The 25366-nt window shown below is 49.8% G+C and overlaps 11 non-coding genes across 11 annotated transcripts; 7 read left to right on the top strand and 4 right to left on the bottom strand.

Annotated features, from left to right (window-relative positions):
- Positions 1–83: 83 nt before the first annotated feature.
- On the bottom strand, positions 84–156 carry TRNAF-GAA (transfer RNA phenylalanine (anticodon GAA)). The gene has a single exon. It is a non-coding gene; the product is annotated as a tRNA-Phe (tRNA).
- Positions 157–436: 280 nt separating this feature from the next.
- TRNAL-UAG (transfer RNA leucine (anticodon UAG)) lies at positions 437–517 on the top strand. Its single transcript has one exon. It is a non-coding gene; the product is annotated as a tRNA-Leu (tRNA).
- A 711-nt stretch (positions 518–1228) lies between these two features.
- On the bottom strand, positions 1229–1301 carry TRNAF-GAA (transfer RNA phenylalanine (anticodon GAA)). Its single transcript has one exon. It is a non-coding gene; the product is annotated as a tRNA-Phe (tRNA).
- A 3337-nt stretch (positions 1302–4638) lies between these two features.
- TRNAF-GAA (transfer RNA phenylalanine (anticodon GAA)) lies at positions 4639–4711 on the bottom strand. The gene has a single exon. It is a non-coding gene; the product is annotated as a tRNA-Phe (tRNA).
- A 2465-nt stretch (positions 4712–7176) lies between these two features.
- On the top strand, positions 7177–7259 carry TRNAL-CAG (transfer RNA leucine (anticodon CAG)). The gene has a single exon. It is a non-coding gene; the product is annotated as a tRNA-Leu (tRNA).
- A 1064-nt stretch (positions 7260–8323) lies between these two features.
- Positions 8324–8406, top strand: TRNAL-CAG (transfer RNA leucine (anticodon CAG)). The gene has a single exon. It is a non-coding gene; the product is annotated as a tRNA-Leu (tRNA).
- Positions 8407–9470: 1064 nt separating this feature from the next.
- On the top strand, positions 9471–9553 carry TRNAL-CAG (transfer RNA leucine (anticodon CAG)). Its single transcript has one exon. It is a non-coding gene; the product is annotated as a tRNA-Leu (tRNA).
- Positions 9554–10617: 1064 nt separating this feature from the next.
- TRNAL-CAG (transfer RNA leucine (anticodon CAG)) lies at positions 10618–10700 on the top strand. Its single transcript has one exon. It is a non-coding gene; the product is annotated as a tRNA-Leu (tRNA).
- A 1064-nt stretch (positions 10701–11764) lies between these two features.
- On the top strand, positions 11765–11845 carry TRNAL-UAG (transfer RNA leucine (anticodon UAG)). The gene has a single exon. It is a non-coding gene; the product is annotated as a tRNA-Leu (tRNA).
- A 3352-nt stretch (positions 11846–15197) lies between these two features.
- On the top strand, positions 15198–15280 carry TRNAL-CAG (transfer RNA leucine (anticodon CAG)). The gene has a single exon. It is a non-coding gene; the product is annotated as a tRNA-Leu (tRNA).
- Positions 15281–23948: 8668 nt separating this feature from the next.
- Positions 23949–24021, bottom strand: TRNAF-GAA (transfer RNA phenylalanine (anticodon GAA)). Its single transcript has one exon. It is a non-coding gene; the product is annotated as a tRNA-Phe (tRNA).
- Positions 24022–25366: the final 1345 nt, after the last annotated feature.

Here is a 25366-nt window from a genome sequence, read left to right as displayed (position 1 = left end):
ACACAAGCCGAGGACAGGCCATTTTGGAGGAAAGACGGGAACGAATCTCATTACTTTAGTTGATGCGTACCTAAAATAGCACCTGCCGAAACCCGGGATCGAACCAGGGACCTTTAGATCTTCAGTCTAACGCTCTCCCAACTGAGCTATTTCGGCCTCCTGAGTAAACGGTGGCCAGTGGCCTTCCACGGGAGGGGTACAAACTGTAGTACAGCACTTCTCCCAAAGTACTATCTGGAGCTACCAAGAGCTGAGGAGCCACAAGCATGGAGCTGGGCAGTCACACGTGTCTTCCTGACCCTTGCTTGGGTAGTACACAAGATTGTAATATACACCCAATGACGGTCATGGTTTTTCCTTTGGAGAAGTTCTCCCGCTAAGGCTTAAGGAGTAGAATAGTTCTGTTTGGAAAAGTACACTACCTTGCCGACAGGTTGTCAGGATGGCCGAGCGGTCTAAGGCGCTGTTTAGGTCGCAGTCTCCTCTGGAGGCGTGGGTTCGAATCCCACTTCTGACAGTGGACTGAAGCGCGGGCTTTGTCTTTCTCTTTACTTAACTATATCCTTTCTAGGAGGTTGCCGAGTAGAAGAGCGTAGAAAAACAGAATTTGATAGCGCAGGTTCTTTCAGGGAATCTCCAGAGCAAGGGTGTTCTTTTCTGAGCCTCACCAAACCCTTATTCAAAGAGCTTCTAAAATCCCACCACCTCCAAGAAACCCTACATCGTTCTGATGGACTGTAAGCTGAATTTTTAAATTCCTCTTCGCTGCCATGCAACGCCTGGCCTTTGCCGTAAATTGCCTAAGCTCTCAAAACTCCAAACATCTGAGCTGTATCCTCAATGTTCCTGGCGCTTTTACGCACTGGTGAAGCCTCATGGGGGCAGGGGTTTATCTTTCACTGCAGCCAGACGTGACTGCTCCTGTCTGCTGCCGTCTGATGGATGATGCCAGCGTGCCTGCGTGCATTACACATTTCTTCAATTTCAAGGACCGGTGAAGGCAGACTGAAGAATGGTGCCCATGAGCAATATTGTTTAGGCCAGCTGGGCAATGCTAGTTAGCTGCTTTCTTCCACCATACCAGTTTGCTCCTGGAACTGCAGCTCAGCTCCAACCAGGCCAGTGCTGCCGAGTGGTAAAACGGCACACAAGCCGAGGACAGGCCATTTTGGAGGAAAGACGGGAACGAATCTCATTACTTTAGTTGATGCGTACCTAAAAAAGCACCTGCCGAAACCCGGGATCGAACCAGGGACCTTTAGATCTTCAGTCTAACGCTCTCCCAACTGAGCTATTTCGGCCTCCTGAGTGCACGGTGGCCAATGGCCTTCCACGGGAGGGGTACAAACTGTAGTACAGCACTTCTCCTAAAGTACTATCTGGAGCTACCAAGAGCTGAGGAGCCACAAGCATGGAGCTGGGCAGTCACACGTGTCTTCCTGACCCTTGCTTGGGTAGTACACAAGATTGTAATATACACCCAATGACGGTCATGGTTTTTCCTTTGGAGAAGTTCTCCCGCTAAGGCTTAAGGAGTAGAATAGTTCTGTTTGGAAAAGTACACTACCTTGCCGACAGGTTGTCAGGATGGCCGAGCGGTCTAAGGCGCTGCGTTCAGGTCACCGTCTCCTCTGGAGGTTTGAATCCCACTTCTGACAGTGGACTGAAGCGCGGGCTTTGTCTTTCTCTTTACTTAACTATCTCCTTTCTAGGAGGTTGCCGAGTAGAAGAGCGTAGAAAAACAGAATTTGATAGCGCAGGTTCTTTCAGGGAATCTCCAGAGCAAGGGTGTTCTTTTCTGAGCCTCAACAAACCCTTATTCAAAGAGCTTCTAAAATCCCACCACCTCCCAGAAACCCTACATCGTTCTGATGGACTGTAAGCTGAATTTTTAAATTCCTCTTCGCTGCCATGCAACGCCTGGCCTTTGCCGTAAGTTGCCTAAGCTCTCAAAACTCCAAACATCTGAGCTGTATCCTCAATGTTCCTGGCGCTTTTACGCACTGGTGAAGCCTCATGGGGGCAGGGGTTTATCTTTCACTGCAGCCAGACGTGACTGCTCCTGTCTGCTGCCGTCTGATGGATGATGCCAGCGTGCCTGCGTGCATTACACATTTCTTCAATTTCAAGGACCGGTGAAGGCAGACTGAAGAATGGTGCCCATGAGCAATATTGTTTAGGCCAGCTGGGCAATGCTAGTTAGCTGCTTTCTTCCACCATACCAGTTTGCTCCTGGAACTGCAGCTCAGCTCCAACCAGGCCAGTGCTGCCGAGTGGTAAAACGGCACACAAGCCGAGGACAGGCCATTTTGGAGGAAAGACGGGAACGAATCTCATTACTTTAGTTGATGCGTACCTAAAAAAGCACCTGCCGAAACCCGGGATCGAACCAGGGACCTTTAGATCTTCAGTCTAACGCTCTCCACACTGAGCTATTTCGGCCTCCTGAGTGCACGGTGGCCAATGGCCTTCCACGGGAGGGGTACAAACTGTAGTACAGCACTTCTCCCAAAGTACTATCTGGAGCTACCAAGAGCTGAGGAGCCACAAGCATGGATCTGGGCAGTCACACGTGTCTTCCTGACCCTTGCTTGGGTAGTACACAAGATTGTAATATACACCCAATGACGGTCATGGTTTTTCCTTTGGAGAAGTTCTCCCGCTAAGGCTTAAGGAGTAGAATAGTTCTGTTTGGAAAAGTACACTACCTTGCCGACAGGTTGTCAGGATGGCCGAGCGGTCTAAGGCGCTGCGTTCAGGTCGCCGTCTCCTCTGGAGGTTTGAATCCCACTTCTGACAGTGGACTGAAGCGCGGGCTTTGTCTTTCTCTTTACTTAACTATCTCCTTTCTAGGAGGTTGCCAAGTAGAAGAGCGTAGAAAAACAGAATTTGATAGCGCAGGTTCTTTCAGGGAATCTCCAGAGCAAGGGTGTTCTTTTCTGAGCCTCACCAAACCCTTATTCAAAGAGCTTCTAAAATCCCACCACCTCCAAGACACCCTACATCGTTCTGATGGACTGTAAGCTGAATTTTTAATTTCCTCTTCGCTGCCATGAAACGCCTGGCCTTTGCCGTAAATTGCCTAAGCTCTCAAAACTCCAAACATCTGAGCTGTATCCTCAATGTTCCTGGCGCTTTTACGCACTGGTGAAGCCTCATGGGGGCAGGGGTTTATCTTTCACTGCAGCCAGACGTGACTGCTCCTGTCTGCTGCCGTCTGATGGATGATGCCAGCGTGCCTGCGTGCATTACACATTTCTTCAATTTCAAGGACCGGTGAAGGCAGACTGAAGAATGGTGCCCATGAGCAATATTGTTTAGGCCAGCTGGGCAATGCTAGTTAGCTGCTTTCTTCCACCATACCAGTTTGCTCCTGGAACTGCAGCTCAGCTCCAACCAGGCCAGTGCTGCCGAGTGGTAAAACGGCACACAAGCCGAGGACAAGCCATTTTGGAGGAAAGACGGGAACGAATCTCATTACTTTAGTTGATGCGTACCTAAAAAAGCACCTGCCGAAACAGGGACCTTTAGATCTTCAGTCTAACGCTCTCCCAACTGAGCTATTTCGGCCTCCTGAGTGCACGGTGGCCAATGGCCTTCCACGGGAGGGGTACAAACTGTAGTACAGCACTTCTCCCAAAGTACTATCTGGAGCTACCAAGAGCTGAGGAGCCACAAGCATGGAGCTGGGCAGTCACACGTGTCTTCCTGACCCTTGCTTGGGTAGTACACAAGATTGTAATATACACCCAATGACGGTCATGGTTTTTCCTTTGGAGAAGTTCTCCCGCTAAGGCTTAAGGAGTAGAATAGTTCTGTTTGGAAAAGTACACTACCTTGCCGACAGGTTGTCAGGATGGACGAGCGGTCTAAGGCGCTGCGTTCAGGTCGCCGTCTCCTCTGGAGGTTTGAATCCCACTTCTGACAGTGGACTGAAGCGCGGGCTTTGTCTTTCTCTTTACTTAACTATCTCCTTTCTAGGAGGTTGCCGAGTAGAAGAGCGTAGAAAAACAGAATTTGATAGCGCAGGTTCTTTCAGGGAATCTCCAGAGCAAGGGTGTTCTTTTCTGAGCCTCACCAAACCCTTATTCAAAGAGCTTCTAAAATCCCACCACCTCCAAGAAACCCTACATCGTTCTGATGGACTGTAAGCTGAATTTTTAAATTCCTCTTCGCTGCCATGCAACGCCTGGCCTTTGCCGTAAATTGCCTAAGCTCTCAAAACTCCAAACATCTGAGCTGTATCCTCAATGTTCCTGGCGCTTTTACGCACTGGTGAAGCCTCATGGGGGCAGGGGTTTATCTTTCACTGCAGCCAGACGTGACTGCTCCTGTCTGCTGCCGTCTGATGGATGATGCCAGCGTGCCTGCGTGCATTACACATTTCTTCAATTTCAAGGACCGGTGAAGGCAGACTGAAGAATGGTGCCCATGAGCAATATTGTTTAGGCCAGCTGGGAAATGCTAGTTAGCTGCTTTCTTCCACCATACCAGTTTGCTCCTGGAACTGCAGCTCAGCTCCAACCAGGCCAGTGCTGCCGAGTGGTACAACGGCACACAAGCCGAGGACAGGCCATTTTGGAGGAAAGACGGGAACGAATCTCATTACTTTAGTTGATGCGTACCTAAAAAAGCACCTGCCGAAACCCGGGATCGAACCAGGGACCTTTAGATCTTCAGTCTAACGCTCTCCCAACTGAGCTATTTCGGCCTCCTGAGTGCCCGGTGGCCAATGGCCTTCTACGGGAGGGGTACAAACTGTAGTACAGCACTTCTCCCAAAGTACTATCTGGAGCTACCAAGAGCTGAGGAGCCACAAGCATGGAGCTGGGCAGTCACACGTGTCTTCCTGACCCTTGCTTGGGTAGTACACAAGATTGTAATATACACCCAATGACGGTCATGGTTTTTCCTTTGGAGAAGTTCTCCCGCTAAGGCTTAAGGAGTAGAATAGTTCTGTTTGGAAAAGTACACTACCTTGCCGACAGGTTGTCAGGATGGCCGAGCGGTCTAAGGCGCTGCGTTGCCGAGTAGAAGAGCGTAGAAAAACAGAATTTGATAGCGCAGGTTCTTTCAGGGAATCTCCAGAGCAAGGGTGTTCTTTTCTGAGCCTCAACAAACCCTTATTCAAAGAGCTTCTAAAATCCCACCACCTCCAAGAAACCCTACATCGTTCTGATGGACTGTAAGCTGAATTTTTAAATTCCTCTTCGCTGCCATGCAACGCCTGGCCTTTGCCGTAAATTGCCTAAGCTCTCAAAACTCCAAACATCTGAGCTGTATCCTCAATGTTCCTGGCGCTTTTACGCACTGGTGAAGCCTCATGGGGGCAGGGGTTTATCTTTCACTGCAGCCAGACGTGACTGCTCCTGTCTGCTGCCGTCTGATGGATGATGCCAGCGTGCCTGCGTGCATTACACATTTCTTCAATTTCAAGGACCGGTGAAGGCAGACTGAAGAATGGTGCCCATGAGCAATATTGTTTAGGCCAGCTGGGCAATGCTAGTTAGCTGCTTTCTTCCACCATACCAGTTTGCTCCTGGAACTGCAGCTCAGCTCCAACCAGGCCAGTGCTGCCGAGTGGTAAAACGGCACACAAGCCGAGGACAGGCCATTTTGGAGGAAAGACGGGAACGAATCTCATTACTTTAGTTGATGCGTACCTAAAAAAGCACCTACCGAAACCCGGGATCGAACCAGGGACCTTTAGATCTTCAGTCTAACGCTCTCCCAACTGAGCTATTTCGGCCTCCTGAGTGCACGGTGGCCAATGGCCTTCCACGGGAGGGGTACAAACTGTAGTACAGCACTTCTCCCAAAGTACTATCTGGAGCTACCAAGAGCTGAGGAGCCACAAGCATGGAGCTGGGCAGTCACACGTGTCTTCCTGACCCTTGCTTGGGTAGTACACAAGATTGTAATATACACCCAATGACGGTCATGGTTTTTCCTTTAGAGAAGTTCTCCCGCTAAGGCTTAAGGAGTAGAATAGTTCTGTTTGGAAAAGTACACTACCTTGCCGACAGGTTGTCAGGATGGCCGAGCGGTCAAAGGTGCTGCGTTCAGGTCGCAGTCTCCTCTGGAGGCGTGGGTTCGAATCCAACTTCTGACAGCGGACTGAAGCGCGGGCTTTGTCTTTCTCTTTACTTAACTATCTCCTTTCTAGGAGGTTGCCGAGTAGAAGAGCGTAGAAAAAAAGAATTTGATAGCGCAGGTTCTTTCAGGGAATCTCCAGAGCAAGGGTGTTCTTTTCTGAGCCTCACCAAACCCTTATTCAAAGAGCTTCTAAAATCCCACCACCTCCAAGAAACCCTACATCGTTCTGATGGACTGTAAGCTGAATTTTTAAATTCCTCTTCGCTGCCATGCAACGCCTGGCCTTTGCCGTAAATTGCCTAAGCTCTCAAAACTCCAAACATCTGAGCTGTATCCTCAATGTTCCTGGCGCTTTTACGCACTGGTGAAGCCTCATGGGGGCAGGGGTTTATCTTTCACTGCAGCCAGACGTGACTGCTCCTGTCTGCTGCCGTCTGATGGATGATGCCAGCGTGCCTGCGTGCATTACACATTTCTTCAATTTCAAGGACCGGTGAAGGCAGACTGAAGAATGGTGCCCATGAGCAATATTGTTTAGGCCAGCTGGGCAATGCTAGTTAGCTGCTTTCTTCCACCATACCAGTTTGCTCCTGGAACTGCAGCTCAGCTCCAACCAGGCCAGTGCTGCCGAGTGGTAAAACGGCACACAAGCCGAGGACAGGCCATTTTGGAGGAAAAACGGGAACGAATCTCATTAATTTAGTTGATGCGTAAGTAAAAAAGCACCTGCCGAAACCCGGGATCGAACCAGGGACCTTTAGATCTTCAGTCTAACGCTCTCCCAACTGAGCTATTTTGGCCTCCTGAGTGCCTGGTGGACAATGGCATTCCACGGGAGGGGTACAAACTGTAGTACAGCACTTCTCCCAAAGTACTATCTGGAGCTACCAAGAGCTGAGGAGCCACAAGCATGGAGCTGGGCAGTCACACGTGTCTTCCTGACCCTTGCTTGGGTAGTACACAAGATTGTAATATACACCCAATGACGGTCATGGTTTTTCCTTTGGAGAAGTTCTCCCGCTAAGGCTTAAGGAGTAGAATAGTTCTGTTTGGAAAAGTACACTACCTTGCCGACAGGTTGTCAGGATGGCCGAGCGGTCTAAGGCGCTGCGTTCAGGTCGCAGTCTCCTCTGGAGGCGTGGGTTCGAATCCCACTTCTGACAGTGGACTGGAGCGCGGGCTTTGTCTTTCTCTTTACTTAACTATCTCCTTTCTAAGAGGTTGCCGAGTAGAAGAGCGTAGAAAAACAGAATTTGATAGCGCAGGTTCTTTCAGGGAATCTCCAGAGCAAGGGTGTTCTTTTCTGAGCCTCACCAAACCCTTATTCAAAGAGCTTCTAAAATCCCACCACCTCCAAGAAACCCTACATCGTTCTGATGGACTGTAAGCTGAATTTTTAAATTCCTCTTCGCTGCCATGCAACGCCTGGCCTTTGCCGTAAATTGCCTAAGCTCTCAAAACTCCAAACATCTGAGCTGTATCCTCAATGTTCCTGGCGCTTTTACGCACTGGTGAAGCCTCATGGGGGCAGGGGTTTATCTTTCACTGCAGCCAGACGTGACTGCTCCTGTCTGCTGCCGTCTGATAGATGATGCCAGCGTGCCTGCGTGCATTACACATTTCTTCAATTTCAAGGACCGGTGAAGGCAGACTGAAGAATGGTGCCCATGAGCAATATTGTTTAGGCCAGCTGGGCAAGGCTAGTTAGCTGCTTTCTTCCACCATACCAGTTTGCTCCTGGAACTGCAGCTCAGCTCCAACCAGGCCAGTGCTGCCGAGTGGTAAAACGGCACACAAGCCGAGGACAGGCCATTTTGGAGGAAAGACGGGAACGAATCTCATTACTTTAGTTGATGCGTACCTAAAATAGCACCTGCCGAAACCCGGGATCGAACCAGGGACCTTTAGATCTTCAGTCTAACGCTCTCCCAACTGAGCTATTTCGGCCTCCTGAGTAAACGGTGGCCAGTGGCCTTCCACGGGAGGGGTACAAACTGTAGTACAGCACTTCTCCCAAAGTACTATCTGGAGCTACCAAGAGCTGAGGAGCCACAAGCATGGAGCTGGGCAGTCACACGTGTCTTCCTGACCCTTGCTTGGGTAGTACACAAGATTGTAATATACACCCAATGACGGTCATGGTTTTTCCTTTGGAGAAGTTCTCCCGCTAAGGCTTAAGGAGTAGAATAGTTCTGTTTGGAAAAGTACACTACCTTGCCGACAGGTTGTCAGGATGGCCGAGCGGTCTAAGGCGCTGCGTTCAGGTCGCAGTCTCCTCTGGAGGCGTGGGTTCGAATCCCACTTCTGACAGCGGACTGAAGCGCGGGCTTTGTCTTTCTCTTTACTTAACTATCTCCTTTCTAGGAGGTTGCCGAGTAGAAGAGCGTAGAAAAACAGAATTTGATAGCGCAGGTTCTTTCAGGGAATCTCCAGAGCAAGGGTGTTCTTTTCTGAGCCTCACCAAACCCTTATTCAAAGAGCTTCTAAAATCCCACCACCTCCAAGAAACCCTACATCGTTCTGATGGACTGTAAGCTGAATTTTTAAATTCCTCTTCGCTGCCATGCAACGCCTGGCCTTTGCCGTAAATTGCCTAAGCTCTCAAAACTCCAAACATCTGAGCTGTATCCTCAATGTTCCTGGCGCTTTTACGCACTGGTGAAGCCTCATGGGGGCAGGGGTTTATCTTTCACTGCAGCCAGACGTGACTGCTCCTGTCTGCTGCCGTCTGATGGATGATGCCAGCGTGCCTGCGTGCATTACACATTTCTTCAATTTCAAGGACCGGTGAAGGCAGACTGAAGAATGGTGCCCATGAGCAATATTGTTTAGGCCAGCTGGGCAATGCTAGTTAGCTGCTTTCTTCCACCATACCAGTTTGCTCCTGGAACTGCAGCTCAGCTCCAACCAGGCCAGTGCTGCCGAGTGGTAAAACGGCACACAAGCCGAGGACAGGCCATTTTGGAGGAAAAACGGGAACGAATCTCATTAATTTAGTTGATGCGTAAGTAAAAAAGCACCTGCCGAAACCCGGGATCGAACCAGGGACCTTTAGATCTTCAGTCTAACGCTCTCCCAACTGAGCTATTTTGGCCTCCTGAGTGCCTGGTGGACAATGGCATTCCACGGGAGGGGTACAAACTGTAGTACAGCACTTCTCCCAAAGTACTATCTGGAGCTACCAAGAGCTGAGGAGCCACAAGCATGGAGCTGGGCAGTCACACGTGTCTTCCTGACCCTTGCTTGGGTAGTACACAAGATTGTAATATACACCCAATGACGGTCATGGTTTTTCCTTTGGAGAAGTTCTCCCGCTAAGGCTTAAGGAGTAGAATAGTTCTGTTTGGAAAAGTACACTACCTTGCCGACAGGTTGTCAGGATGGCCGAGCGGTCTAAGGCGCTGCGTTCAGGTCGCAGTCTCCTCTGGAGGCGTGGGTTCGAATCCCACTTCTGACAGTGGACTGGAGCGCGGGCTTTGTCTTTCTCTTTACTTAACTATCTCCTTTCTAAGAGGTTGCCGAGTAGAAGAGCGTAGAAAAACAGAATTTGATAGCGCAGGTTCTTTCAGGGAATCTCCAGAGCAAGGGTGTTCTTTTCTGAGCCTCACCAAACCCTTATTCAAAGAGCTTCTAAAATCCCACCACCTCCAAGAAACCCTACATCGTTCTGATGGACTGTAAGCTGAATTTTTAAATTCCTCTTCGCTGCCATGCAACGCCTGGCCTTTGCCGTAAATTGCCTAAGCTCTCAAAACTCCAAACATCTGAGCTGTATCCTCAATGTTCCTGGCGCTTTTACGCACTGGTGAAGCCTCATGGGGGCAGGGGTTTATCTTTCACTGCAGCCAGACGTGACTGCTCCTGTCTGCTGCCGTCTGATAGATGATGCCAGCGTGCCTGCGTGCATTACACATTTCTTCAATTTCAAGGACCGGTGAAGGCAGACTGAAGAATGGTGCCCATGAGCAATATTGTTTAGGCCAGCTGGGCAAGGCTAGTTAGCTGCTTTCTTCCACCATACCAGTTTGCTCCTGGAACTGCAGCTCAGCTCCAACCAGGCCAGTGCTGCCGAGTGGTAAAACGGCACACAAGCCGAGGACAGGCCATTTTGGAGGAAAGACGGGAACGAATCTCATTACTTTAGTTGATGCGTACCTAAAATAGCACCTGCCGAAACCCGGGATCGAACCAGGGACCTTTAGATCTTCAGTCTAACGCTCTCCCAACTGAGCTATTTCGGCCTCCTGAGTAAACGGTGGCCAGTGGCCTTCCACGGGAGGGGTACAAACTGTAGTACAGCACTTCTCCCAAAGTACTATCTGGAGCTACCAAGAGCTGAGGAGCCACAAGCATGGAGCTGGGCAGTCACACGTGTCTTCCTGACCCTTGCTTGGGTAGTACACAAGATTGTAATATACACCCAATGACGGTCATGGTTTTTCCTTTGGAGAAGTTCTCCCGCTAAGGCTTAAGGAGTAGAATAGTTCTGTTTGGAAAAGTACACTACCTTGCCGACAGGTTGTCAGGATGGCCGAGCGGTCTAAGGCGCTGCGTTCAGGTCGCAGTCTCCTCTGGAGGCGTGGGTTCGAATCCCACTTCTGACAGCGGACTGAAGCGCGGGCTTTGTCTTTCTCTTTACTTAACTATCTCCTTTCTAGGAGGTTGCCGAGTAGAAGAGCGTAGAAAAACAGAATTTGATAGCGCAGGTTCTTTCAGGGAATCTCCAGAGCAAGGGTGTTCTTTTCTGAGCCTCACCAAACCCTTATTCAAAGAGCTTCTAAAATCCCACCACCTCCAAGAAACCCTACATCGTTCTGATGGACTGTAAGCTGAATTTTTAAATTCCTCTTCGCTGCCATGCAACGCCTGGCCTTTGCCGTAAATTGCCTAAGCTCTCAAAACTCCAAACATCTGAGCTGTATCCTCAATGTTCCTGGCGCTTTTACGCACTGGTGAAGCCTCATGGGGGCAGGGGTTTATCTTTCACTGCAGCCAGACGTGACTGCTCCTGTCTGCTGCCGTCTGATGGATGATGCCAGCGTGCCTGCGTGCATTACACATTTCTTCAATTTCAAGGACCGGTGAAGGCAGACTGAAGAATGGTGCCCATGAGCAATATTGTTTAGGCCAGCTGGGCAATGCTAGTTAGCTGCTTTCTTCCACCATACCAGTTTGCTCCTGGAACTGCAGCTCAGCTCCAACCAGGCCAGTGCTGCCGAGTGGTAAAACGGCACACAAGCCGAGGACAGGCCATTTTGGAGGAAAAACGGGAACGAATCTCATTAATTTAGTTGATGTGTAAGTAAAAAAGCACCTGCCGAAACCCGGGATCGAACCAGGGACCTTTAGATCTTCAGTCTAACGCTCTCCCAACTGAGCTATTTCGGCCTCCTGAGTAAACGGTGGCCAGTGGCCTTCCACGGGAGGGGTACAAACTGTAGTACAGCACTTCTCCCAAAGTACTATCTGGAGCTACCAAGAGCTGAGGAGCCACAAGCATGGAGCTGGGCAGTCACACGTGTCTTCCTGACCCTTGCTTGGGTAGTACACAAGATTGTAATATACACCCAATGACGGTCATGGTTTTTCCTTTGGAGAAGTTCTCCCGCTAAGGCTTAAGGAGTAGAATAGTTCTGTTTGGAAAAGTACACTACCTTGCCGACAGGTTGTCAGGATGGCCGAGCGGTCTAAGGCGCTGTTTAGGTCGCAGTCTCCTCTGGAGGCGTGGGTTCGAATCCCACTTCTGACAGTGGACTGAAGCACGGGCTTTGTCTTTCTCTTTACTTAACTATATCCTTTCTAGGAGGTTGCCGAGTAGAAGAGCGTAGAAAAACAGAATTTGATAGCGCAGGTTCTTTCAGGGAATCTCCAGAGCAAGGGTGTTCTTTTCTGAGCCTCACCAAACCCTTATTCAAAGAGCTTCTAAAATCCCACCACCTCCAAGAAACCCTACATCGTTCTGATGGACTGTAAGCTGAATTTTTAAATTCCTCTTCGCTGCCATGCAACGCCTGGCCTTTGCCGTAAATTGCCTAAGCTCTCAAAACTCCAAACATCTGAGCTGTATCCTTAATGTTCCTGGCGCTTTTACGCACTGGTGAAGCCTCATGGGGGCAGGGGTTTATCTTTCACTGCAGCCAGACGTGACTGCTCCTGTCTGCTGCCGTCTGATGGATGATGCCAGCGTGCCTGCGTGCATTACACATTTCTTCAATTTCAAGGACCGGTGAAGGCAGACTGAAGAATGGTGCCCATGAGCAATATTGTTTAGGCCAGCTGGGCAATGCTAGTTAGCTGCTTTCTTCCACCATACCAGTTTGCTCCTGGAACTGCAGCTCAGCTCCAACCAGGCCAGTGCTGCCGAGTGGTAAAACGGCACACAAGCCGAGGACAGGCCATTTTGGAGGAAAGACGGGAACGAATCTCATTACTTTAGTTGATGCGTACCTAAAAAAGCACCTGCCGAAACAGGGACCTTTAGATCTTCAGTCTAACGCTCTCCCAACTGAGCTATTTCGGCCTCCTGAGTGCACGGTGGCCAATGGCCTTCCACGGGAGGGGTACAAACTGTAGTACAGCACTTCTCCCAAAGTACTATCTGGAGCTACCAAGAGCTGAGGAGCCACAAGCATGGAGCTGGGCAGTCACACGTGTCTTCCTGACCCTTGCTTGGGTAGTACACAAGATTGTAATATACACCCAATGACGGTCATGGTTTTTCCTTTGGAGAAGTTCTCCCGCTAAGGCTTAAGGAGTAGAATAGTTCTGTTTGGAAAAGTACACTACCTTGCCGACAGGTTGTCAGGATGGCCGAGCGGTCTAAGGCGCTGCGTTCAGGTCGCAGTCTCTTCTGGAGGCGTGGGTTCGTATCCCACTTCTGACTGTGGACTGAAGCGCGGGCTTTGTCTTTCTCTTTACTTAACTATATCCTTTCTAGGAGGTTGCCGAGTAGAAGAGCGTAGAAAAACAGAATTTGATAGCGCAGGTTCTTTCAGGGAATCTCCAGAGCAAGGGTGTTCTTTTCTGAGCCTCACCAAACCCTTATTCAAAGAGCTTCTAAAATCCCACCACCTCCAAGAAACCCTACATCGTTCTGATGGACTGTAAGCTGAATTTTTAAATTCCTCTTCGCTGCCATGCAACGCCTGGCCTTTGCCGTAAATTGCCTAAGCTCTCAAACGGTAAAACGTAAAAGCTCTCAAAACTCCAAACATCTGAGCTGTATCCTCAATGTTCCTGGCACTTTTACGCACTGGTGAAGCCTCATGGGGGCAGGGGTTTATCTTTCACTGCAGCCAGACGTGACTGCTCCTGTCTGCTGCCGTCTGATGGATGATGCCAGCGTGCCTGCGTGCATTACACATTTCTTCAATTTTAAGGACCGGTGAAGGCAGACTGAAGAATGGTGCCCATGAGCAATATTGTTTAGGCCAGCTGGGCAATGCTAGTTAGCTGCTTTCTTCCACCATACCAGTTTGCTCCTGGAACTGCAGCTCAGCTCCAACCAGGCCAGTGCTGCCGAGTGGTAAAACGGCACACAAGCCGAGGACAGGCCATTTTGGAGGAAAGACGGGAACGAATCTCATTACTTTAGTTGATGCGTACCTAAAAAAAGCACCTGCCCAAACCCGGGATCGAACCAGGGACCTTTAGATCTTCAGTCTAACGCTCTCCCAACTGAGCTATTTCGGCCTCCTGAGTGCACGGTGGCCAATGGCCTTCCACGGGAGGGGTACAAACTGTAGTACAGCACTTCTCCCAAAGAACTATCTGGAGCTACCAAGAGCTGAGGAGCCACAAGCATGGAGCTGGGCAGTCACACGTGTCTTCCTGACCCTTGCTTGGGTAGTACACAAGATTGTAATATACACCCAATGACGGTCATGGTTTTTTCTTTGGAGAAGTTCTCCCGCTAAGGCTTAAGGAGTAGAATAGTTCTGTTTGGAAAAGTACACTACCTTGCCGGCAGGTTGTCAGGATGGCCGAGCGGTCTAAGGCGCTGCGTTCAGGTCGCCGTCTCCTCTGGAGGTTTGAATCCCACTTCTGACAGTGGACTGAAGCGCGGGCTTTGTCTTTCTCTTTACTTAACTATCTCCTTTCTAGGAGGTTGCCGAGTAGAAGAGCGTAGAAAAACAGAATTTGATAGCGCAGGTTCTTTCAGGGAATCTCCAGAGCAAGGGTGTTCTTTTCTGAGCCTCACCAAACCCTTATTCAAAGAGCTTCTAAAATCCCACCACCTCCAAGACACCCTACATCGTTCTGATGGACTGTAAGCTGAATTTTTAAATTCCTCTTCGCTGCCATGCAACGCCTGGCCTTTGCCGTAAATTGCCTAAGCTCTCAAAACTCCAAACATCTGAGCTGTATCCTCAATGTTCCTGGCGCTTTTACGCACTGGTGAAGCCTCATGGGGGCAGGGGTTTATCTTTCACTGCAGCCAGACGTGACTGCTCCTGTCTGCTGCCGTCTGATGGATGATGCCAGCGTGCCTGCGTGCATTACACATTTCTTCAATTTCAAGGACCGGTGAAGGCAGACTGAAGAATGGTGCCCATGAGCAATATTGTTTAGGCCAGCTGGGCAATGCTAGTTAGCTGCTTTCTTCCACCATACCAGTTTGCTCCTGGAACTGCAGCTCAGCTCCAACCAGGCCAGTGCTGCCGAGTGGTAAAACGGCACACAAGCCGAGGACAGGCCATTTTGGAGGAAAGACGGGAACGAATCTCATTACTTTAGTTGATGCGTACCTAAAAAAAGCACCTGCCGAAACAGGGACCTTTAGATCTTCAGTCTAACGCTCTCCCAACTGAGCTATTTCGGCCTCCTGAGTGCACGGTGGCCAATGGCCTTCCACGGGAGGGGTACAAACTGTAGTACAGCACTTCTCCCAAAGTACTATCTGGAGCTACCAAGAGCTGAGGAGCCACAAGCATGGAGCTGGGCAGTCACACGTGTCTTCCTGACCCTTGCTTGGGTAGTACACAAGATTGTAATATACACCCAATGACGGTCATGGTTTTTCCTTTGGAGAAGTTCTCCCGCTAAGGCTTAAGGAGTAGAATAGTTCTGTTTGGAAAAGTACACTACCTTGCCGACAGGTTGTCAGGATGGCCGAGCGGTCTAAGGCGCTGCGTTCAGGTCGCAGTCTCCTCTGGAGGCGTGGGTTCGAATCCCACTTCTGACAGTGGACTGAAGCGCGGGCTTTGTCTTTCTCTTTACTTAACTATCTCCTTTCTAGGAGGTTGCCGAGTAGAAGAGCGTAGAAAAACAGAATTTGATAGCGCAGGTTCTTTCAGGGAATCTCCAGAGCAAGGGTGTTCTTTTCTGAGCCTCACCAAACCCTTATTCAAAGAGCTTCTAAAATCCCACCACCTCCAAGAAACCCTACATCGTTCTGATGGACTGTAAGCTGAATTTTTAAATTCCTCTTCGCTGCCATGCAACGCCTGGCCTTTGCCGTAAATTGCCTAAGCTCTCAAACGGTAAAACGTAAAAGCTCTCAAAACTCCAAACATCTGAGCTGTATCCTCAATGTTCCTGGCACTTTTACGCACTGGTGAAGCCTCATGGGGGCAGGGGTTTATCTTTCACTGCAGCCAGACGTGACTGCTCCTGTCTGCTGCCGTCTGATGGATGATGCCAGCGTGCCTGCCTGCATTACACATTTCTTCAATTTCAAGGACCGGTGAAGGCAGACTGAAGAATGGTGCCCATGAGCAATATTGTTTAGGCCAGCTGGGCAATGCTAGTTAGCTGCTTTCTTCCACCATACCAGTTTGCTCCTGGAACTGCAGCTCAGCTCCAACCAGGCCAGTGCTGCCGAGTGGTACAACGGCACACAAGCCGAGGACAGGCCATTTTGGAGGAAAGACGGGAACGAATCTCATTACTTTAGTTGGTGCGTACCTAAAAAAAGCACCTGCCGAAACCCGGGATCGAACCAGGGACCTTTAGATCTTCAGTCTAACGCTCTCCCAACTGAGCTATTTCGGCCTCCTGAGTGCACGGTGGTCAATGGCCTTCCACGGGAGGGGTACAAACTGTAGTACAGCACTTCTCCCAAAGTACTATCTGGAGCTACCAAGAGCTGAGGAGCCACAAGCATGGAGCTGGGCAGTCACACGTGTCTTCCTGACCCTTGCTTGGGTAGTACACAAGATTGTAATATACACCCAATGACGGTCATGGTTTTTCCTTTGGAGAAGTTCTCCCGCTAAGGCTTAAGGAGTAGAATAGTTCTGTTTGGAAAAGTACACTACCTTACCGACAGGTTGTCAGGATGGCCGAGCGCTCTAAGGCGCTGCGTTCAGGTCGCCGTCTCCTCTGGAGGTTTGAATCCCACTTCTGACCGTGGACTGAAGCGTGGGCTTTGTCTTTCTCTTTACTTAACTATCTCCTTTCTAGGAGGTTGCCGAGTAGAAGAGCGTAGAAAAACAGAATTTGATAGCGCAGGTTCTTTCAGGGAATCTCCAGAGCAAGGGTGTTCTTTTCTGAGCCTCACCAAACCCTTATTCAAAGAGCTTCTAAAATCCCACCACCTCCAAGAAACCCTACATCGTTCTGATGGACTGTAAGCTGAATTTTTAAATTCCTCTTCGCTGCCATGCAACGCCTGGCCTTTGCCGTAAATTGCCTAAGCTCTCAAAACTCCAAACATCTGAGCTGTATCCTCAATGTTCCTGGCGCTTTTACGCACTGGTGAAGCCTCATGGGGGCAGGGGTTTATCTTTCACTGCAGCCAGACGTGACTGCTCCTGTCTGCTGCCGTCTGATGGATGATGCCAGCGTGCCTGCGTGCATTACACATTTCTTCAATTTCAAGGACCGGTGAAGGCCGACTGAAGAATGGTGCCCATGAGCAATATTGTTTAGGCCAGCTGGGCAATGCTAGTTAGCTGCTTTCTTCCACCATACCAGTTTGCTCCTGGAACTGCAGCTCAGCTCCAACCAGGCCAGTGCTGCCGAGTGGTAAAACGGCACACAAGCCGAGGACAGGCCATTTTGGAGGAAAGACGGGAACGAATCTCATTACTTTAGTTGATGCTTACCTAAAAAAAGCACCTGCCCAAACTCGGGATCGAACCAGGGACCTTTAGATGTTCAGTCTAACGCTCTCCCAACTGAGCTATTTCGGCCTCCTGAGTGCACGGTGGCCAATGGCCTTCCACGGGAGGGGTACAAACTGTAGTACAGCACTTCTCCCAAAGTACTATCTGGAGCTACCAAGAGCTGAGGAGCCACAAGCATGGAGCTGGGCAGTCACACGTGTCTTCCTGACCCTTGCTTGGGTAGTACACAAGATTGTAATATACACCCAATGACGGTCATGGTTTTTCCTTTGGAGAAGTTCTCCCGCTAAGGCTTAAGGAGTAGAATAGTTCTGTTTGGAAAAGTACACTACCTTGACAACAGGTTGTCAGGATGGCCGAGCGGTCTAAGGCGCTGCGTTCAGGTTGCAGTTTCCTCTGGAGGCGTGGTTTCAAATCCCACTTCTTACAGTGGACTGAAGTGCGGGCTTTCTCTTTACTTAACTATCTCCTTTCTAGGAGGTTGCCGAGTAGAAGAGCGTAGAAAAACAGAATTTTATAGCGCAGGTTATTTTCTGCGCAAGGGTGTTCTTTTCTGAGCCTCACCAAACCCTTATTCAAAGAGCTTCTAAAATCCCACCACCTCCAAGAAACCCTACATCGTTCTGATGGACTGTAAGCTGAATTTTTAAATTCCTCTTCGCTGCCATGCAACGCCTGGCCTTTGCCGTAAATTGCCTAAGCTCTCAAAACTCCAAACATCTGAGCTGTATCCTCAATGTTCCTGGCGCTTTTACGCACTGGTGAAGCCTCATGGGGGCAGGGGTTTATCTTTCACTGCAGCCAGACGTGACTGCTCCTGTCTGCTGCCGTCTGATGGATGATGCCAGCGTGCCTGCGTGCATTACACATTTCTTCAATTTCAAGGACCGGTGAAGGCAGACTGAAGAATGGTGCCCATGAGCAATATTGTTTAGGCCAGCTGGGCAATGCTAGTTAGCTGCTTTCTTCCACCATACCAGTTTGCTCCTGGAACTGCAGCTCAGCTCCAACCAGGCCAGTGCTGCCGAGTGGTAAAACGGCACACAAGCCGAGGACAGGCCATTTTGGAGGAAAGACGGGAACGAATCTCATTACTTTAGTTGATGCGTACCTAAAAAAAGCACCTGCCGAAACCCGGGATCGAACCAGGGACCTTTAGATCTTCAGTCTAACGCTCTCCCAACTGAGCTATTTCGGCCTCCTGAGTGCACGGTGGCCAATGGCCTTCCACGGGAGGGGTACAAACTGTAGTACAGCACTTCTCCCAAAGTACTATCTGGAGCTACCAAGAGCTGAGGAGCCACAAGCATGGAGCTGGGCAGTCACACGTGTCTTCCTGACCCTTGCTTGGGTAGTACACAAGATTGTAATATACACCCAATGACGGTCATGGTTTTTCCTTTGGAGAAGTTCTCCCGCTAAGGCTTAAGGAGTAGAATAGTTCTGTTTGGAAAAGTACACTACCTTGACAACAGGTTGTCAGGATGGCCGAGCGGTCTAAGGCGCTGCGTTCAGGTTGCAGTCTCCTCTGGAGGCGTGGGTTCAAATCCCACTTCTTACAGTGGACTGAAGTGCGGGCTTTCTCTTTACTTAACTATCTCCTTTCTAGGAGGTTGCCGAGTAGAAGAGCGTAGAAAAACAGAATTTTATAGCGCAGGTTATTTTCTGCGCAAGGGTGTTCTTTTCTGAGCCTCACCAAACCCTTATTCAAAGAGCTTCTAAAATCCCACCACCTCCAAGAAACCCTACATCGTTCTGATGGACTGTAAGCTGAATTTTTAAATTCCTCTTCGCTGCCATGCAACGCCTGGCCTTTGCCGTAAATTGCCTAAGCTCTCAAAACTCCAAACATCTGAGCTGTATCCTCAATGTTCCTGGCGCTTTTACGCACTGGTGAAGCCTCATGGGGGCAGGGGTTTATCTTTCACTGCAGCCAGACGTGACTGCTCCTGTCTGCTGCCGTCTGATGGATGATGCCAGCGTGCCTGCGTGCATTACACATTTCTTCAATTTCAAGGACCGGTGAAGGCAGACTGAAGAATGGTGCCCATGAGCAATATTGTTTAGGCCAGCTGGGCAATGCTAGTTAGCTGCTTTCTTCCACCATACCAGTTTGCTCCTGGAACTGCAGCTCAGCTCCAACCAGGCCAGTGCTGCCGAGTGGTAAAACGGCACACAAGCCGAGGACAGGCCATTTTGGAGGAAAGACGGGAACGAATCTCATTACTTTAGTTGATGCCTACCTAAAAAAGCACCTGCCGAAACCCGGGATCGAACCAGGGACCTTTAGATCTTCAGTCTAACGCTCTCCCAACTGAGCTATTTCGGCCTCCTGAGTGCACGGTGGCCAATGGCCTTCCACGGGAGGGGTACAAACTGTAGTACAGCACTTCTCCCAAAGTACTATCTGGAGCTACCAAGAGCTGAGGAGCCACAAGCATGGAGCTGGGCAGTCACACGTGTCTTCCTGACCCTTGCTTGGGTAGTACACAAGATTGTAATATACACCCAATGACGGTCATGGTTTTTCCTTTGGAGAAGTTCTCCCGCTAAGGCTTAAGGAGTAGAATAGTTTCATTTGGAAAAGTACACTACCTTGCCGACAGGTTGTCAGGATGGCCAAGCGCTCTAAGGCGCTGCGTTCAGGTCGCCGTCTCCTCTGGAGGTTTGAACCCCACTTCTGACAGTGGACTGAAGCGCGGGCTTTGTCTTTCTCTTTACTTAACTATCTCCTTTCTAGGAGGTTGCCGAGTAGAAGAGCGTAGAAAAACAGAATTTGATAGCGCAGGTTCTTTCAGGGAATCTCCAGAGCAAGGGTGTTCTTTTCTGAGCCTCACCAAACCCTTATTCAAAGAGCTTCTAAAATCCCACCACCTCCAAGAAACCCTACATCGTTCTGATGGACTGTAAGCTGAATTTTTAAATTCCTCTTCGCTGCCATGCAACGCCTGGCCTTTGCCGTAAATTGCCTAAGCTCTCAAAACTCCAAACATCTGAGCTGTATCCTCAATGTTCCTGGCGCTTTTACGCACTGGTGAAGCCTCATGGGGGCAGGGGTTTATCTTTCACTGCAGCCAGACGTGACTGCTCCTGTCTGCTGCCGTCTGATGGATGATGCCAGCGTGCCTGCGTGCATTACACATTTCTTCAATTTCAAGGACCGGTGAAGGCAGACTGAAGAATGGTGCCCATGAGCAATATTGTTTAGGCCAGCTGGGCAATGCTAGTTAGCTGCTTTCTTCCACCATACCAGTTTGCTCCTGGAACTGCAGCTCAGCTCCAACCAGGCCAGTGCTGCCGAGTGGTAAAACGGCACACAAGCCGAGGACAGGCCATTTTGGAGGAAAGACGGGAACGAATCTCATTACTTTAGTTGATGCGTACCTAAAAAAGCACCTGCCGAAACCCGGGATCGAACCAGGGACCTTTAGATTTTCAGTCTAACGCTCTCCCAACTGAGCTATTTCGGGCTCCTGAATGCACGGTGGCCAATGGCCTTCCACGGGAAGGGTACAAACTGTAGTACAGCACTTCTCCCAAAGTACTATCTGGAGCTACCAAGAGCTGAGGAGCCACAAGCATGGAGCTGGGCAGTCACACGTGTCTTCCTGACCCTTGCTTGGGTAGTACACAAGATTGTAATATACACCCAATGACGGTCATGGTTTTTCCTTTGGAGAAGTTCTCCCGCTAAGGCTTAAGGAGTAGAATAGTTCTGTTTGGAAAAGTACACTACCTTGCCGACAGGTTGTCAGGATGGACGAGCGGTCTAAGGCGCTGCGTTCAGGTCGCCGTCTCCTCTGGAGGTTTGAATCCCACTTCTGACAGTGGACTGAAGCGCGGGCTTTGTCTTTCTCTTTACTTAACTATCTCCTTTCTAGGAGGTTGCCGAGTAGAAGAGCGTAGAAAAACAGAATTTGATAGCGCAGGTTCTTTCAGGGAATCTCCAGAGCAAGGGTGTTCTTTTCTGAGCCTCACCAAACCCTTATTCAAAGAGCTTCTAAAATCCCACCACCTCCCAGAAACCCTACATCGTTCTGATGGACTGTAAGCTGAATATTTAAATTCCTCTTCGCTGCCATGCAACGCCTGGCCTTTGCCGTAAATTGCCTAAGCTCTCAAAACTCCAAACATCTGAGCTGTATCCTCAATGTTCCTGGCGCTTTTACGCACTGGTGAAGCCTCATGGGGGCAGGGGTTTATCTTTCACTGCAGCCAGACGTGACTGCTCCTGTCTGCTGCCGTCTGATGGATGATGCCAGCGTGCCTGCGTGCATTACACATTTCTTCAATTTCAAGGACCGGTGAAGGCAGACTGAAGAATGGTGCCCATGAGCAATATTGTTTAGGCCAGCTGGGCAATGCTAGTTAGCTGCTTTCTTCCACCATACCAGTTTGCTCCTGGAACTGCAGCTCAGCTCCAACCAGGCCAGTGCTGCCGAGTGGTAAAACGGCACACAAGCCGAGGACAGGCCATTTTGGAGGAAAAACGGGAACGAATCTCATTACTTTAGTTGATGCGTACCTAAAAAAAGCACCTGCCGAAACCCGGGATCGAACCAGGGACCTTTAGATCTTCAGTCTAACGCTCTCCCAACTACGCTATTTCGGCCTCCTGAGTGCACGGTGGCCAATGGCCTTCCACGGGAGGGGTACAAACTGTAGTACAGCACTTCTCCCAAAGTACTATCTGGAGCTACCAAGAGCTGAGGAGCCACAAGCATGGAGCTGGGCAGTCACACGTGTCTTCCTGACCCTTGCTTGGGTAGTACACAAGATTGTAATATACACCCAATGACGGTCATGGTTTTTCCTTTGGAGAAGTTCTCCCGCTAAGGCTTAAGGAGTAGAATAGTTCTGTTTGGAAAAGTACACTACCTTGCTGACAGGTTGTCAGGATGGCCGAGCGGTCTAAGGCGCTGTGTTCAGGCCGCCGTCTCCTCTGGAGGTTTGAATCCCACTTCTGACAGTGGACTGAAGCGCGGGCTTTGTCTTTCTCTTTACTTAACTATCTCCTTTCTAGGAGGTTGCCGAGTAGAAGAGCGTAGAAAAACAGAATTTGATAGCGCAGGTTCTTTCAGGGAATCTCCAGAGCAAGGGTGTTCTTTTCTGAGCCTCACCAAACCCTTATTCAAAGAGCTTCTAAAATCCCACCACCTCCAAGAAACCCTACATCGTTCTGATGGACTGTAAGCTGAATTTTTAAATTCCTCTTCGCTGCCATGCAACGCCTGGCCTTTGCCGTAAATTGCCTAAGCTCTCAAAACTCCAAACATCTGAGCTGTATCCTCAATGTTCCTGGCGCTTTTACGCACTGCCAGACGTGACTGCTCCTGTCTGCTGCCGTCTGATGGATGATGCCAGCGTGCCTGCGTGCATTACACATTTCTTCAATTTCAAGGACCAGTGAAGGCAGACTGAAGAATGGTGCCCATGAGCAATATTGTTTAGGCCAGCTGGGCAATGCTAGTTAGCTGCTTTCTTCCACCATACCAGTTTGCTCCTGGAACTGCAGCTCAGCTCCAACCAGGCCAGTGCTGCCGAGTGGTAAAACGGCACACAAGCCGAGGACAGGCCATTTTGGAGGAAAGACGGGAACGAATCTCATTACTTTAGTTGATGCTTACCTAAAAAAAAGCACCTGCCCAAACTCGGGATCGAACCAGGGACCTTTAGATGTTCAGTCTAACGCTCTCCCAACTGAGCTATTTCGGCCTCCTGAGTGCACGGTGGCCAATGGCCTTCCACGGGAGGGGTACAAACTGTAGTACAGCACTTCTCCCAAAGTACTATCTGGAGCTACCAAGAGCTGAGGAGCCACAAGCATGGAGCTGGGCAGTCACACGTGTCTTCCTGACCCTTGCTTGGGTAGTACACAAGATTGTAATATACACCCAATGACGGTCATGGTTTTCCCTTTGGAGAAGTTCTCCCGCTAAGGCTTAAGGAGTAGAATAGTTCTGTTTGGAAAAGTACACTACCTTGCTGACAGGTTGTCAGGATGGCCGAGCGGTCTAAGGCGCTGTGTTCAGGCCGCCGTCTCCTCTGGAGGTTTGAATCCCACTTCTGACAGTGGACTGAAGCGTGGGCTTTGTCTTTCTCTTTACTTAACTATCTCCTTTCTAGGAGGTTGCCGAGTAGAAGAGCGTAGAAAAACAGAATTTGATAGCGCTGGTTCTTTCAGGGAATCTCCAGAGCAAGGGTGTTCTTTTCTGAGCCTCACCAAACCCTTATTCAAAGAGCTTCTAAAATCCCACCACCTCCAAGAAACCCTACATCGTTCTGATGGACTGTAAGCTGAATTTTTAAATTCCTCTTCGCTGCCATGCAACGCCTGGCCTTTGCCGTAAATTGCCTAAGCTCTCAAAACTCCAAACATCTGAGCTGTATCCTCAATGTTCCTGGCGCTTTTACGCACTGGTGAAGCCTCATGGGGGCAGGGGTTTATCTTTCACTGCAGCCAGACGTGACTGCTCCTGTCTGCTGCCGTCTGATGGATGATGCCAGTGTGCCTGCGTGCATTACACATTTCTTCAATTTCAAGGACCGGTGAAGGCAGACTGAAGAATGGTGCCCATGAGCAATATTGTTTAGGCCAGCTGGGCAATGCTAGTTAGCTGCTTTCTTCCACCATACCAGTTTGCTCCTGGAACTGCAGCTCAGCTCCAACCAGGCCAGTGCTGCCGAGTGGTAAAACGGCACACAAGCCGAGGACAGGCCATTTTGGAGGAAAGACGGGAACGAATCTCATTACTTTAGTTGATGCGTACCTAAAAAAGCACCTGCCGAAACCCGGAATCGAACCAGGGACCTTTAGATCTTCAGTCTAACGCTCTCCCAACTGAGCTATTTCGGCCTCCTGAGTGCACGGTGGCCAATGGCCTTCCACGGGAGGGGTACAAACTGTAGTACAGCACTTCTCCCAAAGTACTATCTGGAGCTACCAAGAGCTGAGGAGCCACAAGCATGGAGCTGGGCAGTCACACGTGTCTTCCTGACCCTTGCTTGGGTAGTACACAAGATTGTAATATACACCCAATGACGGTCATGGTTTTTCCTTTGGAGAAGTTCTCCCGCTAAGGCTTAAGGAGTAGAATAGTTCTGTTTGGAAAAGTACACTACCTTGCCGACAGGTTGTCAGGATGGCCGAGCGCTCTAAGGCGCTGCGTTCAGGTCGCCGTCTCCTCTGGAGGTTTGAATCCCACTTCTGACAGTGGACTGAAGCGCGGGCTTTGTCTTTCTCTTTACTTAACTATCTCCTTTCTAGGAGGTTGCCGAGTAGAAGAGCGTAGAAAAACAGAATTTGATAGCGCAGGTTCTTTCAGGGAATCTCCAGAGCAAGGGTGTTCTTTTCTGAGCCTCACCAAACCCTTATTCAAAGAGCTTCTAAAATCCCACCACCTCCAAGAAACCCTACATCGTTCTGATGGACTGTAAGCTGAATTTTTAAATTCCTCTTCGCTGCCATGCAACGCCTGGCCTTTGCCGTAAATTGCCTAAGCTCTCAAAACTCCAAACATCTGAGCTGTATCCTCAATGTTCCTGGCGCTTTTACGCACTGCCAGACGTGACTGCTCCTGTCTGCTGCCGTCTGATGGATGATGCCAGCGTGCCTGCGTGCATTACACATTTCTTCAATTTCAAGGACCGGTGAAGGCAGACTGAAGAATGGTGCCCATGAGCAATATTGTTTAGGCCAGCTGGGCAATGCTAGTTAGCTGCTTTCTTCCACCATACCAGTTTGCTCCTGGAACTGCAGCTCAGCTCCAACCAGGCCAGTGCTGCCGAGTGGTAAAACGGCACACAAGCCGAGGACAGGCCATTTTGGAGGAAAGACGGGAACGAATCTCATTACTTTAGTTGATGCTTACCTAAAAAAAGCACCTGCCCAAACTCGGGATCGAACCAGGGACCTTTAGATGTTCAGTCTAACGCTCTCCCAACTGAGCTATTTTGGCCTCCTGAGTGCACGGTGGCCAATGGCCTTCCACGGGAGGGGTACAAACTGTAGTACAGCACTTCTCCCAAAGTACTATCTGGAGCTACCAAGAGCTGAGGAGCCACAAGCATGGAGCTGGGCAGTCACACGTGTCTTCCTGACCCTTGCTTGGGTAGTACACAAGATTGTAATATACACCCAATGACGGTCATGGTTTTTCCTTTGGAGAAGTTCTCCCGCTAAGGCTTAAGGAGTAGAATAG

Source organism: Dendropsophus ebraccatus, chromosome 7, assembly GCF_027789765.1.
Source record: "Dendropsophus ebraccatus isolate aDenEbr1 chromosome 7, aDenEbr1.pat, whole genome shotgun sequence".
Taxonomy (NCBI): domain Eukaryota; kingdom Metazoa; phylum Chordata; class Amphibia; order Anura; family Hylidae; genus Dendropsophus; species Dendropsophus ebraccatus.
Note: the sequence above shows the minus strand (reverse complement) of the source record. Positions and strands in the feature narration are given on the sequence as shown.